We start from the raw sequence: 17,408 nt of genomic DNA on the forward strand, positions 1-17,408 counted from the left end.
TTCTTTATGACTTTGATTCGGACGTGGTTGTATGGACTTATGCTTTATCTATAAAGTAGGGCGAAAGACTGTTTCGAGAGTGGTCGTGAGGAAATGCAAAAAGCCAAGAAGTAGAGTAAAAAAGGGATGGAGTTGGAACCTGCGGACGGGGAGGACAAAGTGAGGTCGCCGGATGGAGCCAAGACTGGTGGCCGTCGCGGTGTGGACAACGCTAGGTGAACGGGTCGTTCAGGTAGGGTGCCGATCACGGACAACGGCGGCCTGAGGTAGAAGCGGGTCTCGATCGTGCCGTAGACACGCACATGGTCCTCTCCATGTTGTGCGCTCGTGCCATTGCAGAAACGCATGAACCCCGCACAAATGAACCTGCAGTTGCGGCATGCACGACGGTGTGGCTGCGGTCGTAATCCGAAGAACCGTAGTTGGTTCACTCCATGTCTCCAAAATCGGCTACATGGGAGCGATCACGAGTATAGTGCCAGTCGCCGCAGCATGCCAGGAAAAAGTTCCTCGTAGATGGGATCTTCGTGGCCAAGGGAAAGAAGTCCACATCACCCCCCAGGGTTTCACAAACCGGCTAATTTACCCCCTGAAGTTTAAAACCGGGTACTTAACCCCCTGTCTTTCTCAAAACAATGTGAATTACCCCCTAAACCTGATTATAGTGGTTTTGTGAGGTGGTTTGCTGACGTAGCAACGTTGCAAGGGGCCAGGTCGGCAGAGTTCTTTCTTCCCTATCCCATCTGCCTGCAATCACGTGTATACGGCATCGTTCACATCCTCTCACCTAAACCATCCTTGGTGCCGGCGTGCCAGTTTCACCCCGACATCGAGGTCCCCCGCGAACAGCTCGACGTTGAGGTACTCCATACTCGCTGTACAACATCAAACAGTTTACAGCAGCCGACAAGGAGCCCTAGCATGATGGAGCTCGTCCGGCGTGGTTCACTAAGCACCGCACGCTTTGATTTTTCGTAGGATGTGGTATAGGTGCACCACATCCCTCCCATTCATCCTCTCCTCGAACCCCGGAGTCATGCACTTCTCGACCTTCACCTTGAAGTCTCTGCCCTTATGGAGTTGTGCAGGCGGCCGGGACACACATCTTGCTCCTGAAGGTGGAAAACATGACGGCGCTGTCCGGGATGGAGGAGAGTCACTCTGCCGAAATCTCCTCAACCTCGCTCTGCGGCAGCTCCGGCATGTTCGTGCCGGTGACGAGCACCAGCCTGCCGAGCTGGGAGACGAGTCTTGATCACGAGCGAGGGCCTGACTGGCCTCGAGCCCAGCGAGGAACCGAGGACGCCATGGTAACATGCATGACTCATATTTGTGAACACATAGGTGATTTTGGCAGCCTGGTGGTGAGGGAGGACAAAGGTGATGCTCGCGTTTGACGTCCTTGAACTCGCTGATATACACGGGTACACACATCATGGGGAGGAATTCAGTTAGATGTGCTTGGACAGCGGCAAGCCGGATGAGTCAACGCTCCTGGGAGTCCTAGCAGTATTCTCAGATCGGCGATGGGTCAGAGCTGCAGCTTCGATGATGCACTCTCCGCCTGATTGAAGCGATGGCTTTCGATGTGTGACACTCTGGTGGCGTCGTGTAGGCTGCACGGCAACCCGGAGATGATGCAGTTCACCATCAAGAAGCTGACAGAGTTGAAAGAATGGACCAGCAAGCTACATGGTGATGTCGGCATCCAGGCGCTGCACACAACGCCGGCGTGGTGCAGGCGTGCAGCTGAGGATGGACAAGGCCAGGTGCAGTTGGGTGCAGGTCCGAAAGGACAAAACCACCTGCCAAAACCACTCTAATCAGGTCTAGGGGATGATTCACATAGTTTTGAGAAAGGCAGGGGGTTAAATACCCGGTTTTGCACTTCAGGGGGTAAATTAGCCGGTTTGTGAAACACTAGGGGGTTATGTGGACTTCTTTCTGGCCAAGGAGATCAAATAGAGGAGAGAGAAGAGAAGGCGAAGAAAATTTATTTTTTTCAGGGAGAAGGAGGGGTCGGGCTCTTGTGCTGGGCCAATCAAATGCCAACAACTATTAACGTGAGAATCTAGGAGACTCCATAAACAATTAACGTGATACTTCTATTTGCCATGGTAGTATAACTCCCTGATTAAGTGCAGCAATTAACATGATACTTCTATTTGCCATGGGACGTGCATGCACATGCATTGGTTGCATGGTCCTGGTTTCCGGTTCTATGGAGTTCTCTACCTTTAATTCTCCAGCCAAATGATTTATTTCCTTTCTTTTGGCGTGAAAGCTGTTTTTTCTCCTCAAGCAGCACACATATAATAGGGAGACATGAAGGGGGCGAAGGAAAAAACTATTGTTGTCCCTTCGTGGCCCACTGGCTTAATAAATTCGGATGAATAGAGCACTAACTATTTGTGAAAATTATTTCAGAACATAAATGATGACATGGATGCATGGCTGCATTATGCATGTCGATTGGTTGGTGCTTGTGTCTGAACGCTGACATGGCATGCATGCTGATGTGGACAGTCCGCATGTAGAAAGAATTGGTGAAAGTGGGGTTCTTAAGAATGTAGGATTCGGATACATGCTAAATAGTTGACTCATAGAATGTCTCCTTAAAGTAGTGTATTTCTTTGCCAAGCATAACAATAAATATTAAACAATCTAGGTCTTTCATATTAGGTTTCACGATAGTGCCTATTTCTTGCAAAACAATGATAGCTTGCAATTGTCCCTATATTTCTCTGAGAAACAAAAAAAGAGTCTTTTCCACCTAGTGCTAGCAAAGGGACAAACTCCCTCCATTCCCTTATATAAGGCTACAAACTCAAATTACAAGTACCAAGGTAAAATTTAATAACTGCTTTGCCAGCCAACTTTTTTTCTTAACTGGGATCATTAATACGTCCGCATGCATGCAAGGAAGGAATGAGAAGAAAGTAGCACAGTGTCATTATGACTACATGCATGCAAGTATTAAACAAGCTGGTAGTACGAGGAAACATCATTAATTTTGGCCTCGATTACTGTTAGTGGCCTTGTATAGATGCAAAATGTATTTTTCATAGTGGCATTGTATAAGGGAATGGAGGGAGTATGCAAACTTGCAAACTAGCCCTAAGTTGTTCGGACCTCTAATTTCTCATGTGTAAGCATGCCTCATGTTACGCAAACTAAATTCATCTCAAATCAACCTTTATTTATGTTTTAAAAGGAATAAGGGATTTTATTTTCTATGCAGGTTTACATTAATCTTAGTGTTTTCCCTTCTCAGTAGTTACATCCTTGATGTTCACAGTAATAGGCACTGGCTGATTCGGTAAATATAACCTCCTTAACTTAATGGCGGAGTATTAGATGTATAAGATTTCCAACCATTATATTAACTTTGTGTGTTTTTGAACTTTATATGCAATTATTTGCTCAAGCTTTATGAAACTATGTTGAAAATAAAACACACATATGTTTGTATGGTTGCTTTTGCTAGCAACCTAATAATAATGGAACTTAACAAAATGAAACTGAGGGATATATGCTTAACCACATTAATTTTAGTGAAGATGATGCATATAATTACTACTGGGTTTTACTATGTACTAACTTCAGTAGACATAGCAAATGCAGCAGCCCCGGGCATGTATTTGGCTGCACGTGCGAGCCTATTCAGTCGTTAGCCTTTTGTTGCGACGATGAAGCCTACCAACCAGACACCGGCAACATCCCAGAAGGCACAAGTAATTAAGCTATTGGACATCATTGCAACTTAAATTACAGCGTGAACCTAGCCCACCAAAGTTCAAGTTCTGGTGCTCGCATTATTCTTGAATTTATTTCAGGATTTCCGCCGACGACGATACGCCTATGGTGACTTCGTAAATTTCTATGATGACTTTGTAAATTTTAAGATGACATGCCGGCTCAGTCTTTTGGAGGTGCTTATGGTAGGGTGTGCGTGTATGCATTCATAAGGGTAAGTGTATGCGCATATGTACGAGTGCTTTCATCTGTACTGATGTTCAAAACAAAAACTTAAATTACAGCTTTTGTGAAACTCTTTTCAAGTACAAGGAAATTTCCACGTGCACAATGAAATGTGAAAAGTTAGGAAGGATGGCATGTTAGTTAACGATGCACTTAAATAAAATTAGCAGTGTCATGTTTGGTACAAATTTGTGAATACAACCATTTATGCATCAGCGTGGCTATTCTTTTGTTATTCCGTGGCATCCTGCAAGCATTTAATTACCTATATGAATGGAAACCATGTCAATTCCCCCTTTCTTTGAACGAGCACGGAATCTTTTTCCTATGGTAACACAGGCACTTACATGGAGGACTTCAAAGGAAGAGAGAGAGTAACATGGTCACTAGAATATGCATGCTCCCTTTGCAACGTCAGACAATTAAGTAGTCAAACAAAAGGCTGTTATTTGATTTGGCATTGGTTTTTAAACATATAGAAAATTAAAGTACATCGACGGCTACTATTCGAAGAGTCACCATCCAATTGGGCCAATCCGCCCCTGGCAAATAGGTGCGGCTTCGCTGAAGGCGACCCTCCCCGACGCCCCAGTTTGGGCCGACCCATGGTGGGTTTCACTGTTTCATCCCCTCTTTTGTTTCCTTTTTTCCTTTTCTCCTTTTTTATTTCTCTGTTTCTATTTATTTTACTTCATTTTCCTTTTTATTTTTTATTTTTCGTAATTTTATCCTTTTTTGGGTACTATACAAAAGTTTACTGTGTATTACAACAAATTTCATTATATATTAAGATAATATTCACGGTATATTACGAAAGAGTTCACCATGCATTATAAATAATGTTCATCGGATATTTAGAATATTTTCAAGTTATACCACAAATTTCCCTTGTATTTAAATGTTGTTCAGCATATATTACACAAATGTTCAATGTGTATTAATTTTTTTCTCAACATACATTTCTCAAATGTTCAGTGCGTATTTGACAATTGTTCAACATACATTACAAAATGTTCAATTCGTATTATTTATTTTTCAGTGTATATATTCATATTTCCAAAATATTCAGAAAATAAAACCAAGCAAAAAGTGGGCACTACAGTGAACCGGATGCTACAGTGCCCACTTTTTGAAGAAAAAAGAACACCGATTGGGGCATAGTGGGCTGGCCAAAGCGCCCCAGCTTTAGCAAAGCTACATCTTTTTGACGCACACGGGCGGCGTATAGGGACTCCCATCCAATTAACTGCCAAGGTGCCAACGTACCCATAGCTAGCCAAGTGTTCCTCAAAAAAAAAAAAAAGCTAGCCAAGTCCTAAGTAAGGTACTTTTCGAGAGAAGACAAGGAGAGAATCTGACAACAGTGAAGTACAAAGACGACGAGGAATCACGCATGTGCTCATCCCATTGGCATGTTACCCGACGTGCTTGCATCATGCGGACCAGCTCATCGTCATTTGGTTAGCTCGTCTACTATCAACTGTTTATAACATATTCAAGTAGAACTGTTGCACATTGTGTAAAAGCTTTCTTTCGCGCGCATCACATCTTGTTGTACAATGCCTTGCCGATCTATATATTTGCGGAGAGGAGTCAATCGGTGTCGGTGGGTCGAGCGGGGGTAGGATGGGCTGGATATGAAGGAGAGGAAGCTCTATGCTGATGTATTTCTATAGAAGTGTCATTTGCAGTCAGTCAAAAAATTAAATTGAAATCTTTATTCAAGAAGCGGAACAAGATATACTACAACTTATATGGCTTCAAGGATACAAAGGCTATGGTGCTATCTATAATTATCATCATCTCCCCGGGTGGCTGATGCCTTCTCCTGCTAAATCATTTCCCTTTTTCTTTCTTTTGACCAGGCTCCCCAGATAAATTTGGTAGAAGTGTTCTGCCATAAGCCACAGGATTGTTGTCAACTCACCGCCACTGTTGAGCTTCTCGGCGTGGAACTTCCGGCTCATTTGTTGCCTGCGTAGACAAGAATATCCGTCCACACCTCACGGACGAGTTTCACCGGGTCAACCGTGCCACCTTTCTCCATTGCCAACAGCTCCTTAGCAAGTTGAGCTACGTAGGAGAGACGAGGAGAATCGTACATGAAGCTTTTGCTCTCATACTCATCATACAGTTTCTCAGCAAGCTCATCTCTGTCGGTGGCCCTGGAATTAGAATCGGCGTCATCGTGCAGGCGGAACAGATTCTTGAGCGTGGCACCCGAGTTCATGTTCCGACGCCTATGGGTCGATCGCCAAGTCTTGACTAAACTTTCACAAGTTAGTTGGTACAACCTGTTTTGGGAGAGGCCTGGTAGCATGTCTGGTTGTTCCACGAGAAGGTACATCATGTAGTTGGATATTATCTTGATCGCCTTCACATCGTCTTCTTTGGCTTGCTCGCTCTTGGCGAGGAAAACATCGGTGCCGATGTGCCAGATGATGATGCACTCCTGGAACTCGACACCGAGGGAATCTTTGAATATGCTGCCTTCTTCTAGTAACTCCTCACGAGCCAGTGGTTCCTCGCCCCACCTGTTCTTGAGCATGCCCAGTGAGTTCACACCCCCAGCATTGTACATCTTCTTCATATGTTCAGAGATACTATCCTTGACATGGTCAGGCATGTCAATAACCCATGAGAAATGCTTCCTGTTCCAAAGCTCATTTAGTCCCAGTCCCACCTTCTTGGCCAAACTGCCAAGCAGAGGCCTGGTGAGCGCACTGTTAGAGCGAGTGCAATAGTGCAGCATGTTGTACTGTCCCATGGTATATGACCACCTCCTTGATCTGTACCGGCTGCCTCCTCCTACCCTGACAAGATGGTGAAGACATGCAACCACACGCCTGAGGCGGTCCCATCTTTCATTGCACAGAGCTGCGTATCGAAGCCAGTGCCAGCTCGTGGTACTCAGGAAGGCAAATGCCCAAGAGGAGCCTAGGGCGTTCAGCAGCGATGTCATCTCCATGAACAAGGCACCACCATACAATACGTAGGTGATATTGACGTCAACTCTGCGGTGGGCGTTCTTGTCAATGAACTTGAAAAGCAGCAGTGACGCGACAATGGCGATCGGCGAGATGAGACGTACCAAGTAGCCGAAGCAGGTGGAGATGACCGGTGCCTTGGTGTACAACATGTCATACATGAGGGAGAGCTCGGTTTCCATCAACCGCCATAGCCTGACCTAGCCTATCAATTTGGTGGTGTCTTGGCCGTGTGAATCATCTTCCATCACTGGATAGTCGACCATGGCGCGCTTGCAAATGTGGAACAGCGAGTGAGCTCGTCGCACAAGGGACTCCTCATCGAAGTCTCCATCCTTGAACACTTTATCGTGAGGGTGGAAATGTCCATGCATGGCAGCTGGTTGCTTCTTGATGGAGCCTCGGATGTTGTCGAGGTTGCCGCCCATGAGCGCCCACGTCCTCTCCCAGTACTTGACGGCGCCGATGGCGAACATCAAGGCGGAGGCAAGCCGGAGCAACGCCCCTCTGTCCACGACATGCTCGTAGAGGACATACACGGCTCCGGACATTTGGAGGATGGCACTCAGCAGGTGGCGCTTCCACAGCTTGTTGTCCTCCAGAGAGTAGGCGGTGATGTTGTCGGGGCCGCCGAGGTGCAGCAGGAGGAATGGCGCCCAGAACGCCACGATCGGCTGGTCGCGCGGCGCGCCCTTGAGGGAGAGGTGGCCGAGGGCGTACGTCGCGGTGTAGTCGGCCAGCTGATAGGCCAGCCAGAGGAAGAACCGCAGCACGGAGTGGGCTCCACGCCGGCGGATCCCGGCAAAGAGGAAGAGGGCGACCTGGAGCCCGAGGCTGAGGAGCACCAGGATCTGGATGGACCAATTGTTCCAGAGCTCCCGGGGCCAGGCAGCCACCATTGCTCCCTGCCCGCGTCGGCCGCAGGACTATACGTACGCGCCTGCAGTTTCACGAAACATATACGCCCGCAAATCACTAATTAAGCAACGCCCGTGCTTACAGATGCCGTGCGCTTAACAAAATATACGTACGTAAGTACAGGATTGCAATACGATGCGCCAAACTACGACCGGCTTCTCAGCATCACAATTGACAAATGTTGATGTATATATACATACCGCCGTCCGAAAACAGTCTGCCGGTCGATCTCCGGCCGAGAAGAGAATGGACGATGCGGCCGCCGATGAAACAGGAAATGGTGGAGAGGATTAGATCCGTTTACTTGACTCACGACTAACTAGTACAGCTGCGTATGATTCCTCGCTGGATCTTTAGAGAAAAAAAATGCATCAACCATGTTCCCCGCCCATGTGGCGGCGGGCGGGTGGGTGTACCGTATCGCACTACAGACCAGCGGACATGCCAAGAGTCGGAAGCCCCCCTGTGGCACTTCCACTTAACATAGTGCAGTTAATTCGTAGTTGTTGTACACATGGGCAACTTTATCGCCGCCCAAGTCGGCAGGCCACATCGTAGGTTGGATCACTGTTGCATTTCAGAGGTATACATTCAATTAAATAAGACGGTTGCTACGAAAAGTTTTTTTTTGAAATCTACCATCACCATGTCTCTAGTTATTCATAGAAGGCAGGAATTTCTGCTGAAATAATGTGCAAAATACAATGTGAGGGTTCAGTCACCCAAACTTTGCAAAGATTATTTGCTACTCCCTCCTTAGCTAGCCCATGCGCGGCGCCGTTCGCCGTCCTCCGGACCCAGGACACCTTCCATTCCCTTGTCGCCAGCATGTTTTTCACCTCCTTGATCAAAGGTCCCAGCACGGATAAATCGTTCTCCTCCCTCTGTAGTTTGTGTACCACCTCTTGGCAGTCCATCTCAATGTGCAGTTTCGCGAAGTTTAGCTCCCCCGCTAGTTGCACCGCCCTCTTGCAGGCCCGGAGCTCCAACATTTTTGGGTCTCCACCCATAGGATAGTAATGGCACGCTCCACCGAGGAAAGCTCCGTCCTCGTTCCTGAACATCATGCCACCGCCCCCTTCTCCCCTCCCTTAGTAGCTGCACCATCAACATTCGCCTTGATCCACCCTTCCTCTTGAGCGCTCCACTTCTGGACCGGAGTTACTTCCGGGATTTTGCTCGCTCTGCCATTAACATTCTGCCACTCCTCCATGAGCCTCCTAACCATGCCAGCTGTGTCCGCCTCCTCCTCAATCCTCTTCCCATCTCGCGCGTTATTCCGTGCCATCCACAAAGCATATAATCCCTGCACCATTATAGCTCGAGCATCGTCCGACGCATCAGCAAACCATGTCAGGAGCCACTGAGATAACGCACTCTGGGAGCTTACTGACTCCGGCGGGATCGCCGCCGGTGCTCCCAATTCCGAGTACAACACTTTCTAGAATTTTGCAGAGTGTGGACAGCTCCAAAACCTGTGAAGATTCGTCTCCTCTCGTCCGCACACAACACAGAACACCACGGGTTTAATCTTGCGCCGATGAAGCTCAGATCCCACCGCCAGCCCATTGCGAATAAGTCGCCGGGTATGAATTTTACTCTGCCCGGTGCCACAGTATCCCTCATCCAAGCTCTATGATTCGCGACTGAGGAGGACGACCCCGGACTGCCTGTCTTAGCCCGTTTCAGGCCCATGCAAAGGTGGTAAGCTGATATAACAGTAAAACAACATCCTTTGTATGATTCCATGCGAGATAGTCCTCCATCGTCGGCCCCCCACTGATATTTGCAAGATCTCGTGTGCCTCCGCCGGAGGGAACATATTCTGCACCTTAGCTTGATCCCACCCGGAGCTCGTGTTGTTCATAAGATCACTGACTCTTGTTATGCCCGGGACAAACACCTGGCCCAGTGGCTTCAGGCCGCCCTTCCGCGGTATCCAATAATCATGATGTATATGTACTTGGGATCCGTCTCCAATTCGCCAAATGAGCCCTTCCAGGAGGATGTCATGGCCATGAAGTGAAGGAAATATGCCCTGGAGGCAATAATAAAGTTGTTATTTATATTTCCTTATATCATGATAAATGTTTATTATTCATGCTAGAATTGTATTAACCGGAAACTTAGTACATGTGTGAATACATAGACAAACAGAGTGTCACTAGTTTGCCTTTACTTGACTAGCTCACTGAATCAATGATGGTTATGTTTCCTAACCATAGACATGGGTTGTCATTTGATTAACAGGATCACATCATGAGAGAATGATGTGATTGACTTGACCCATCCGTTAGCTTAGCACGATGATCGTTTAGTTTGTTGCTATTGCTTTCTCCATAACTTATACATGTTCCTATGACTATGAGATTATGCAACTCCCGAATACCGGAGGAACACTTAGTGTGCTTCCAAACGTCACAACGTAACTGGGTGACTATAAAGATGCTCTACAGGTGTCTCAGATGGTGTTTGTTGAGTTGGCATAGATCGAGATTAGGATTTGTCACTCCGAGTATCAGAGAGGTATCTCTGGACCCTCTTGGTAATGCACATCACTATAAGCCTCGCAAGCAATGTGACTAATGAGTTAGTTACAGGATGATGCATTACGGAACGAGTAAAGAGACTTTCCGGTAACGAGATTGAACTAGGTATTGAGATACTGACGATCGAATCTCGGGCAAGTATCATACCGATGACAAAGGGAACAATGTATGTTGTTATGCGATTTGACCGATAAAGATCTTCGTAGAATATATAGGAGCCAATATGAGCATCTAGGTTCCGCTATTGGTTATTGACCGGAGATGTGTCTCGGTCATGTCTACATAGTTCTCGAACTCGTAGGGTCCGGACGCTTAACGTTCGATGATGATTTGTATTATGAGTTATGTGATTTGATGACCGAATTTTGTTCGGAGTCCCGGATGAGATCGGGGACATGACGAGGAGTCTCGAAATGGTCGAGATATAAAGATCAATATATTGGATGACTATATTTGTACATCGGAATGGTTTCGGGTGAGATCGGACATTTACCGATGTACCGGCAGGTTACCGGAACCCCCCGGGAGGTATATGGGCCTTATTGGGCCATAGTGGGAGAGAGGAGAAAGGAGCAAAGGAGGGGGTACCCCCCCAAGCCCAATTCGAATTGGGAGGGGGGCCGCCCCCCTTTCCTTCCTCCCCCTTCCTTCTCTCCTAATCCAACTAGGGAAGGGGGGGATCCTACTCCCAGTGGGAGTAGGACTCCCCTTGGGGCGTGCCTAGGAGGCCGGCCCCTCCCCCTCCTCCACTCCTTTATATACGGGGGAGGGGGAACCCCATAGACACACAAGTTGATCATTGATCTCTTAGCCGTGTGCGGTGCCCCCCTCCACCATAATCTACCTCGGTCATATCATAGCGGTGCTTAGGCGAAGCCTTGTTCCGGTAGCATCATTATCACCGTCATCACACCGTCGTGCTGACGAAGCTCTCCCTCGACACTCTACTGGATCATGAGTTCGTGGGACGTCACCGAGCCGAACGTGTGCAGATCGCGAAGGTGCCGTACCTTCGGTGCTAGGATCGATCGATCGTGAAGATGTACGACTACATCAACCGCGTTGTCATAACGCTTTCACTTATGGTCTACGAGGGTACGTGGACAACACTCTTCCCTCTCGTTGCTATGCATCACCATGATCTTGCATGTGCGTAGGAAAATTTTGAAATTACTACGTTCCCCAATAGTGGTATCAGAGCCAGGTTTATGCGTAGATGTTATATGCAGGAGTAGAACACAAAGGAGTTGTGGGCATGAGTATATACATATTGCTTACCATCACTAGTTGATTCTTGATTCAGCGATATCGTTGGATGAAGTGGCCCAGACTGACATTACGCGTATGCTTACGCCAGATTGGTTCTACCGACGTGCTTCGCACACAGGTGGCTGGTGGGTGTCAGTTTCTCCAACTTCAGTTAAATCAGATTCAATGAACATGGTTCTTTCCGAAGATCAAAAAGCAATCACTATACCGCGTTGTGGTTTTTGATGCGTAGGTAAGAACTGTTCTTGCTCAGCCCGTAGCAGCCACGTAAAACTTGCAACAACAAAGTAGAGGGCGTCTAACTTGTTTTTGCAGGGCATGTTGTGATGTCATATGATCAAGACATGATGCTAAATTTTATTGTATGAGATGATCATGTTTTGTAACACCGTTATCGGCAACTGGCAGGAGCCATATGGTTGTCGCTTTATTGTATGAAATGCAATCGCCATGTAATTGCTTTACATTATCACTAAGCGGTAGAGATAGTCGTAGAAGCAATAGTTGGCGAGACGACAACGATGCTTCGATGGAGATCACGGTGTCAAGCCGGTGATGATGGTGATCATGACGGTGCTTTGGAGATGGAGATCAAAGGCACAAGATGATGATGGCCATATCATATCACTTATATTGATTGCATGTGATGTTTATCCTTTATGCATATTATTTTGCTTAGTTCGACGGTAGCATTATAAGATGATCTCTCACTAAATTTCAAGGTATAAGTGTTCTTCCTGAGTATGCACCGTTGCTACAGTTCGTCGTGCTGAGACACCACGTGATGATCGGGTGTGATAAGCTCTACATTCACATACAATGGGTGCAAGCCAGTTTTGCACATGCAAAATACTCGGGTTAAACTTGACGAGCCTAGCATATGCAGATATGGCCTCAGAACACTGAGACCGAAAGGTCGAGCGTGAATCATATAGTAGATATGATCAACATAGCGATGTTCACCATTGGAAACTACTCCATCTCACGTGATGATCGGACATGGTTTAGTTGATGTGGATCACGTGATCACTTAGATGATTAGAGAGATGTCTATCTAAGTGGGAGTTCTTAAGTAATTTGATTAATTGAACTTTAATTTATCATGAACTTAATACCTGATAGTATTTTGCATGTCCATGTTGTTGTAGATAGATGGCCCGTGCTGTTGTTCCGTTGAATTTTAATGTGTTCCTAGAGAAAGCTAAGTTGAAAGATGATGGTAGCAACTACACGGACTGGGTCCGTAACTTGAGGATTATCCTCATTGCTGCACAGAAGAATTACGTCCTGGAAGCACCGCTAGGTGACAAACCCGCTGCAGGAGTAACGCCAACACCTAGCAGAGCAAAGCTGATGACTACTGAATAGTTCAGTGTGCCATTCTTTATGGCTTAGAACCGGGACTTCAACGGCGTTTTGAACGTCATGGAGCATATGAGATGTTCCAGGAGTTGAAGTTAATATTTCAAGCAAATGCCCGGATTGAGAGATATGAAGTCTCCAATAAGTTCTATAGCTGCAAGATGGAGGAGAACAGTTCTGTCAGTGAGCATATACTCAAAATTTCTGGGTATAATAATCACTTGATTCAATTGGGAGTTAATCTTCCAGATGATTGCGTCATTGACAGAATTCTCCAATCACTTGACTCAACTGGGAGTTAATCTTCCTGATGATAGTGTCATTGTCAGAGTTCTTCAATCACTGCCACCAAGCTACAAGAGCTTCATGATGAACTATAATATGCAAGGGATGGATAAGACGATTCCTGAGCTCTTCGCAATGCTAAAGGCTGCGGAGGTAGAAATCAAGAAGGAGCATCAAGTGTTGATGGTCAACAAGACCACCAGTTTCAAGAAAAAGGGTAAAGGGAAGAAGGGGAACTTCAAGAAGAACATCAAGCCAGTAGCTGCTCAAGTGAAGAAACCCAAATCTGGACCTAAACATGAGACTGAGTGCTTCTACTGCAAAGGTATTGGTCACTGGAAGCGGAACTACCCCAAATATTTGGCGGAGAAGAAGGATGGCAAAGTGAAAGGTATATTTGATATACATGTTATTGATGTGTACCTTACTAATGCTCGCAGTAGCGCCTGGGTATTTGATACTGGTTCTGTTGCTAATATTTGCAACTCGAAACATGGCTACGGATTAAGAGAAGATTGGCTAAGGACGAGGTGACGATGCGCGTGGGAAATGGTTCCAAAGTCGATGTGATCGTCGTCGGCACGCTACCTCTACATCTACCTTCAGGATTAGTTTTAGACCTAAATAATTGTTATTTGGTGCCAGAGTTGAGCATGAACATTATATCTGGATCTTGTTTGATGCGAGATGGTTATTCATTTAAATCAAAGAATAATGGTTGTTCTATTTAAATAGTAATATCTTTTATGGTCATGCACCCTTGATGAGTGGTCTATTTTTACTAAATCTTGATGACACATGTTCATAGTATTGAAGCCAAAAGATGCAGAGTTGATAATGATAGTGCAACTTATTTGTGGTACTACCGTTTAGGTCATATTGGTGTAAAGCGCATGAAGAAACTCCATTCTGATGGACTTCTGGAATCACTTGATTATGAACCACTTGGTACTTGCGAACCATGCCTCATGGGCAAGATGACTAAAACTCCATTCTCCGGAACAATGGAGCGAGCAACAGAGTTATTGGAAATCATACATACAGATGTATGTGGTCCAATGAACATTGAAGCTCGCGGGGGATATCGTTATTTTCTCACCATCACACATGATTTGAGCAGATATGGGTATATCTACTTAATGAACTTAAGTCTGAAACATTTGAAAAGTTCGAAGAATTTCAAAGTGAAGTGGAAAATCATCGTAACAAGAAAATCAAGTTTCTACGATCTGATCGTGGAGGTGAATATTTGAGTTATGAGTTTGGACTTCATTTTAAATAATGTGGAATATTTTCGCAACTCACGCCACCTGGAACACCACAACGTAATGGTGTGTCCGAACGTCGTAACTGCACTTTATTAGATATGGTGCGATCTATGATGTCTCTCACTGATTTACCGCTATCGTTTTGGGGTTATGCTTTAGAGACGGCTGCATTCACGTTAAATAGGGCACCATCTAAATCCGTTGAGATGACACCTTATGAACTGTGGTTTGGCAAGAAACCCAAGTTCTCGTTTCTTAACGGTTGGGGATGCGATGCTTATGTGAAAAAGCTTCAACCTCATAAGCTCGAACCCAAATCGGAGAAATGTGTCTTCATAGGATACCCAAAGGAGACTGTTGGGTACACCTTCTATCACAGATCCAAAGGCAAGATATTCGTTCCTAAGAATGGATCCTTTCTAGAGGAGTTCCTCTCGAAAGAAGTGAGTGGGAGGAAAGTAGAACTTGATGAGGTAATTGTACTTTCTCCCTTATTGGAAAGTAGTTCATCACTGAAATGAGTTCCAGTGATTCCTACACCAGTAAGTGAGGAAGCTAATGATGATGATCATAAAACTTCTAATCAAGTTACTGCGGAACCTCATAGGTCAACCAGAGTAAGATCTGCACCAGAGTGGTACGGTAATCCTATTTTGGAAGTCATGTTACTTGACCATGACGAACCTATGAACTATGAGGAAGCAATGATGAGCCCAGATTCCGCAAAATGGCTTGAGGCCATGAAATCTGAGATGGGATCCATGTATGAGAACAAAGTATGGACTTTGATTGACTTGCCCGATGATCGGCAGGCCATAGAGAATAAATGGATCTTCAAGAGGAAGACTGACGCTGATGGTAATATTACTGTCTACAAAGCTCAACTTGTTGGAAAAGGTTTTCGACAAGTTCAAGGAGTTGACTACGATGAGACCTTCTCACCCGTAGCGATGCTTAAGTCCGTCCGAATCATGTTAGCAATTGCCGCATTTTATGATTATGATATTTGGCAAATGGAAGTCAAAACTGCATTCCCTAATGGATATCTTAAAGAAGAGTTGTATATGCTGCAAACAGAAGGTTTTGTCGATCCAAAAGGTGCTAACAAAGTGTGCAAGCTCCAACGATCCATTTATGGACAGGTGCAAGCCTCTCGGAGTTGGAATATACACTTTGATAGTGTGATCAAAGCATATGGTTTTATACAGACTTTTGGAGAAGCATGTATTTACAAGAAAGTGAGTGGGAGCTCCGTAGCATTTCTAATATTATATGTAGATGGCATATTGTTGATCGGAAATGATACTGAATTTCTAAATAGCATAAAAGGATACTTGAATAAGAATTTTTCAATGAAGGACCTCGATGAAGCTGCTTATATATTGGGCATCAAGATCTATAGAGATAGATCAAGACGCTTAATTGGACTTTCAAAAAGCACATACCTTGATAAAGTTTTGAAGAAGTTCAAAATGGATCAGGCAAAGAAAGGGTTCTTGCCTATATTAGAAGGTGTGAACTTGAGTCAGACTCAATGCCCGACCACTGCAGAAGATAGAGAGAAAATGAAAGGTGTTCCCTATGCTTCAGCCATAGGTTCTATCATGTATGCAATGCTATGTACCAGACCTGATGTGTGCCTTGCTATTAGTTTAGCAAGGAGGTACCAAAGTAATCCAGGAGTGGATCGCTGGACAACGGTCAAGAATATCCTGAAATACCTGAAAAGACTAAGGATATGTTTCTCATATATGGAGGTGACAAAGAGCTCGTCGTAAAGGGTTACGTCGATGCAAGCTTTGACACTGATCCGGATGACTCTAAGTCACAAACCAGATACGTGTTTTTATTAAATGGTGGAGCTATCAGTTGGTGCAGTTCCAAGAAGAGCGTCGTGGTGGGATCTACGTGTGAAGCGGAATACATAGCTGCTTCGGAAGCAGCAAATGAAGGAGTCTGGATGAAGGAGTTCATATCCGATCTAGGTGTCATACCTAGTGCACCGGGTCCAATGAAAATCTTTTGTGATAATACTGGTGCAATTGCCTTGGCAAATGTCGTGGTTTTGTGATGGCAGATGTCCTAGTGTGAGGACTTAGTCGTGGAGCCATCGCAACGTAGTTAGCTTAAAGGGGTTGGTCGAAATCGAGAAACGCAACACACAAGACAAGGATTTAGAAAGCTTCGGGCCCTGGGAAACATCATCCGGTAATAACCCTACATGCTGTTTGTGGCTAGGTCTCATTATGCTCATCAGGGTGTCGCGGTAAACCGGCTCTCCTAGTTGTGTCTAATCTTAAGATTATTTCTTGCCTCCCCCTCTTGGGGAGCCCTGCCCCTCCTTATATAAGTTAGAGGGGCGGGTTACATGTGGAGTCCTATTAGGATTAGGACTAGTCTACCTTCTAATACAAACCAGATACAAGTCTGGGTCTTGACTCCTTGTAAGGGAAATATTCCTCACGCCTTTGCTTTTAAACCGGCCCACTATTAACATAAACCGCCCTTCTGGGCCTTGGGCCTTGTCATCCATCTGTCCCGCCTGTCGGGTTACCAGTGAGTCACAATGTTCAGGCGGGTTGCTTGTAAACCGTCTGGTTAGGGCGACTCATCAGTGAATCGCCAAGTGTCAACTGGGTCTCAACTAAGCCGCCAAGTCCGGCCGGGTCATATTTCCGGTCGGGTCATACTGCGGGGTATATCCCTGACAGCAAAGGAATCCAGATTTCACAAGAGAACCAAGCACATCAAGAGACGCTTCAATTCCATCGGCGATCAAGTCAAGGAGG

General features: G+C 45.7%; 1 pseudogene; it reads right to left on the reverse strand.

Annotated features, from left to right (window-relative positions):
- Nucleotides 1–5,780: 5,780 nt before the first annotated feature.
- On the reverse strand, nt 5,781–7,867 carry LOC119299698 (annotated as a pseudogene).
- Between the last annotated feature and the right edge of the window lie 9,541 nt (nt 7,868–17,408).

Source organism: Triticum dicoccoides, chromosome 5A, assembly GCF_002162155.2.
Source record: "Triticum dicoccoides isolate Atlit2015 ecotype Zavitan chromosome 5A, WEW_v2.0, whole genome shotgun sequence".
Classification (NCBI taxonomy): domain Eukaryota; kingdom Viridiplantae; phylum Streptophyta; class Magnoliopsida; order Poales; family Poaceae; genus Triticum; species Triticum dicoccoides.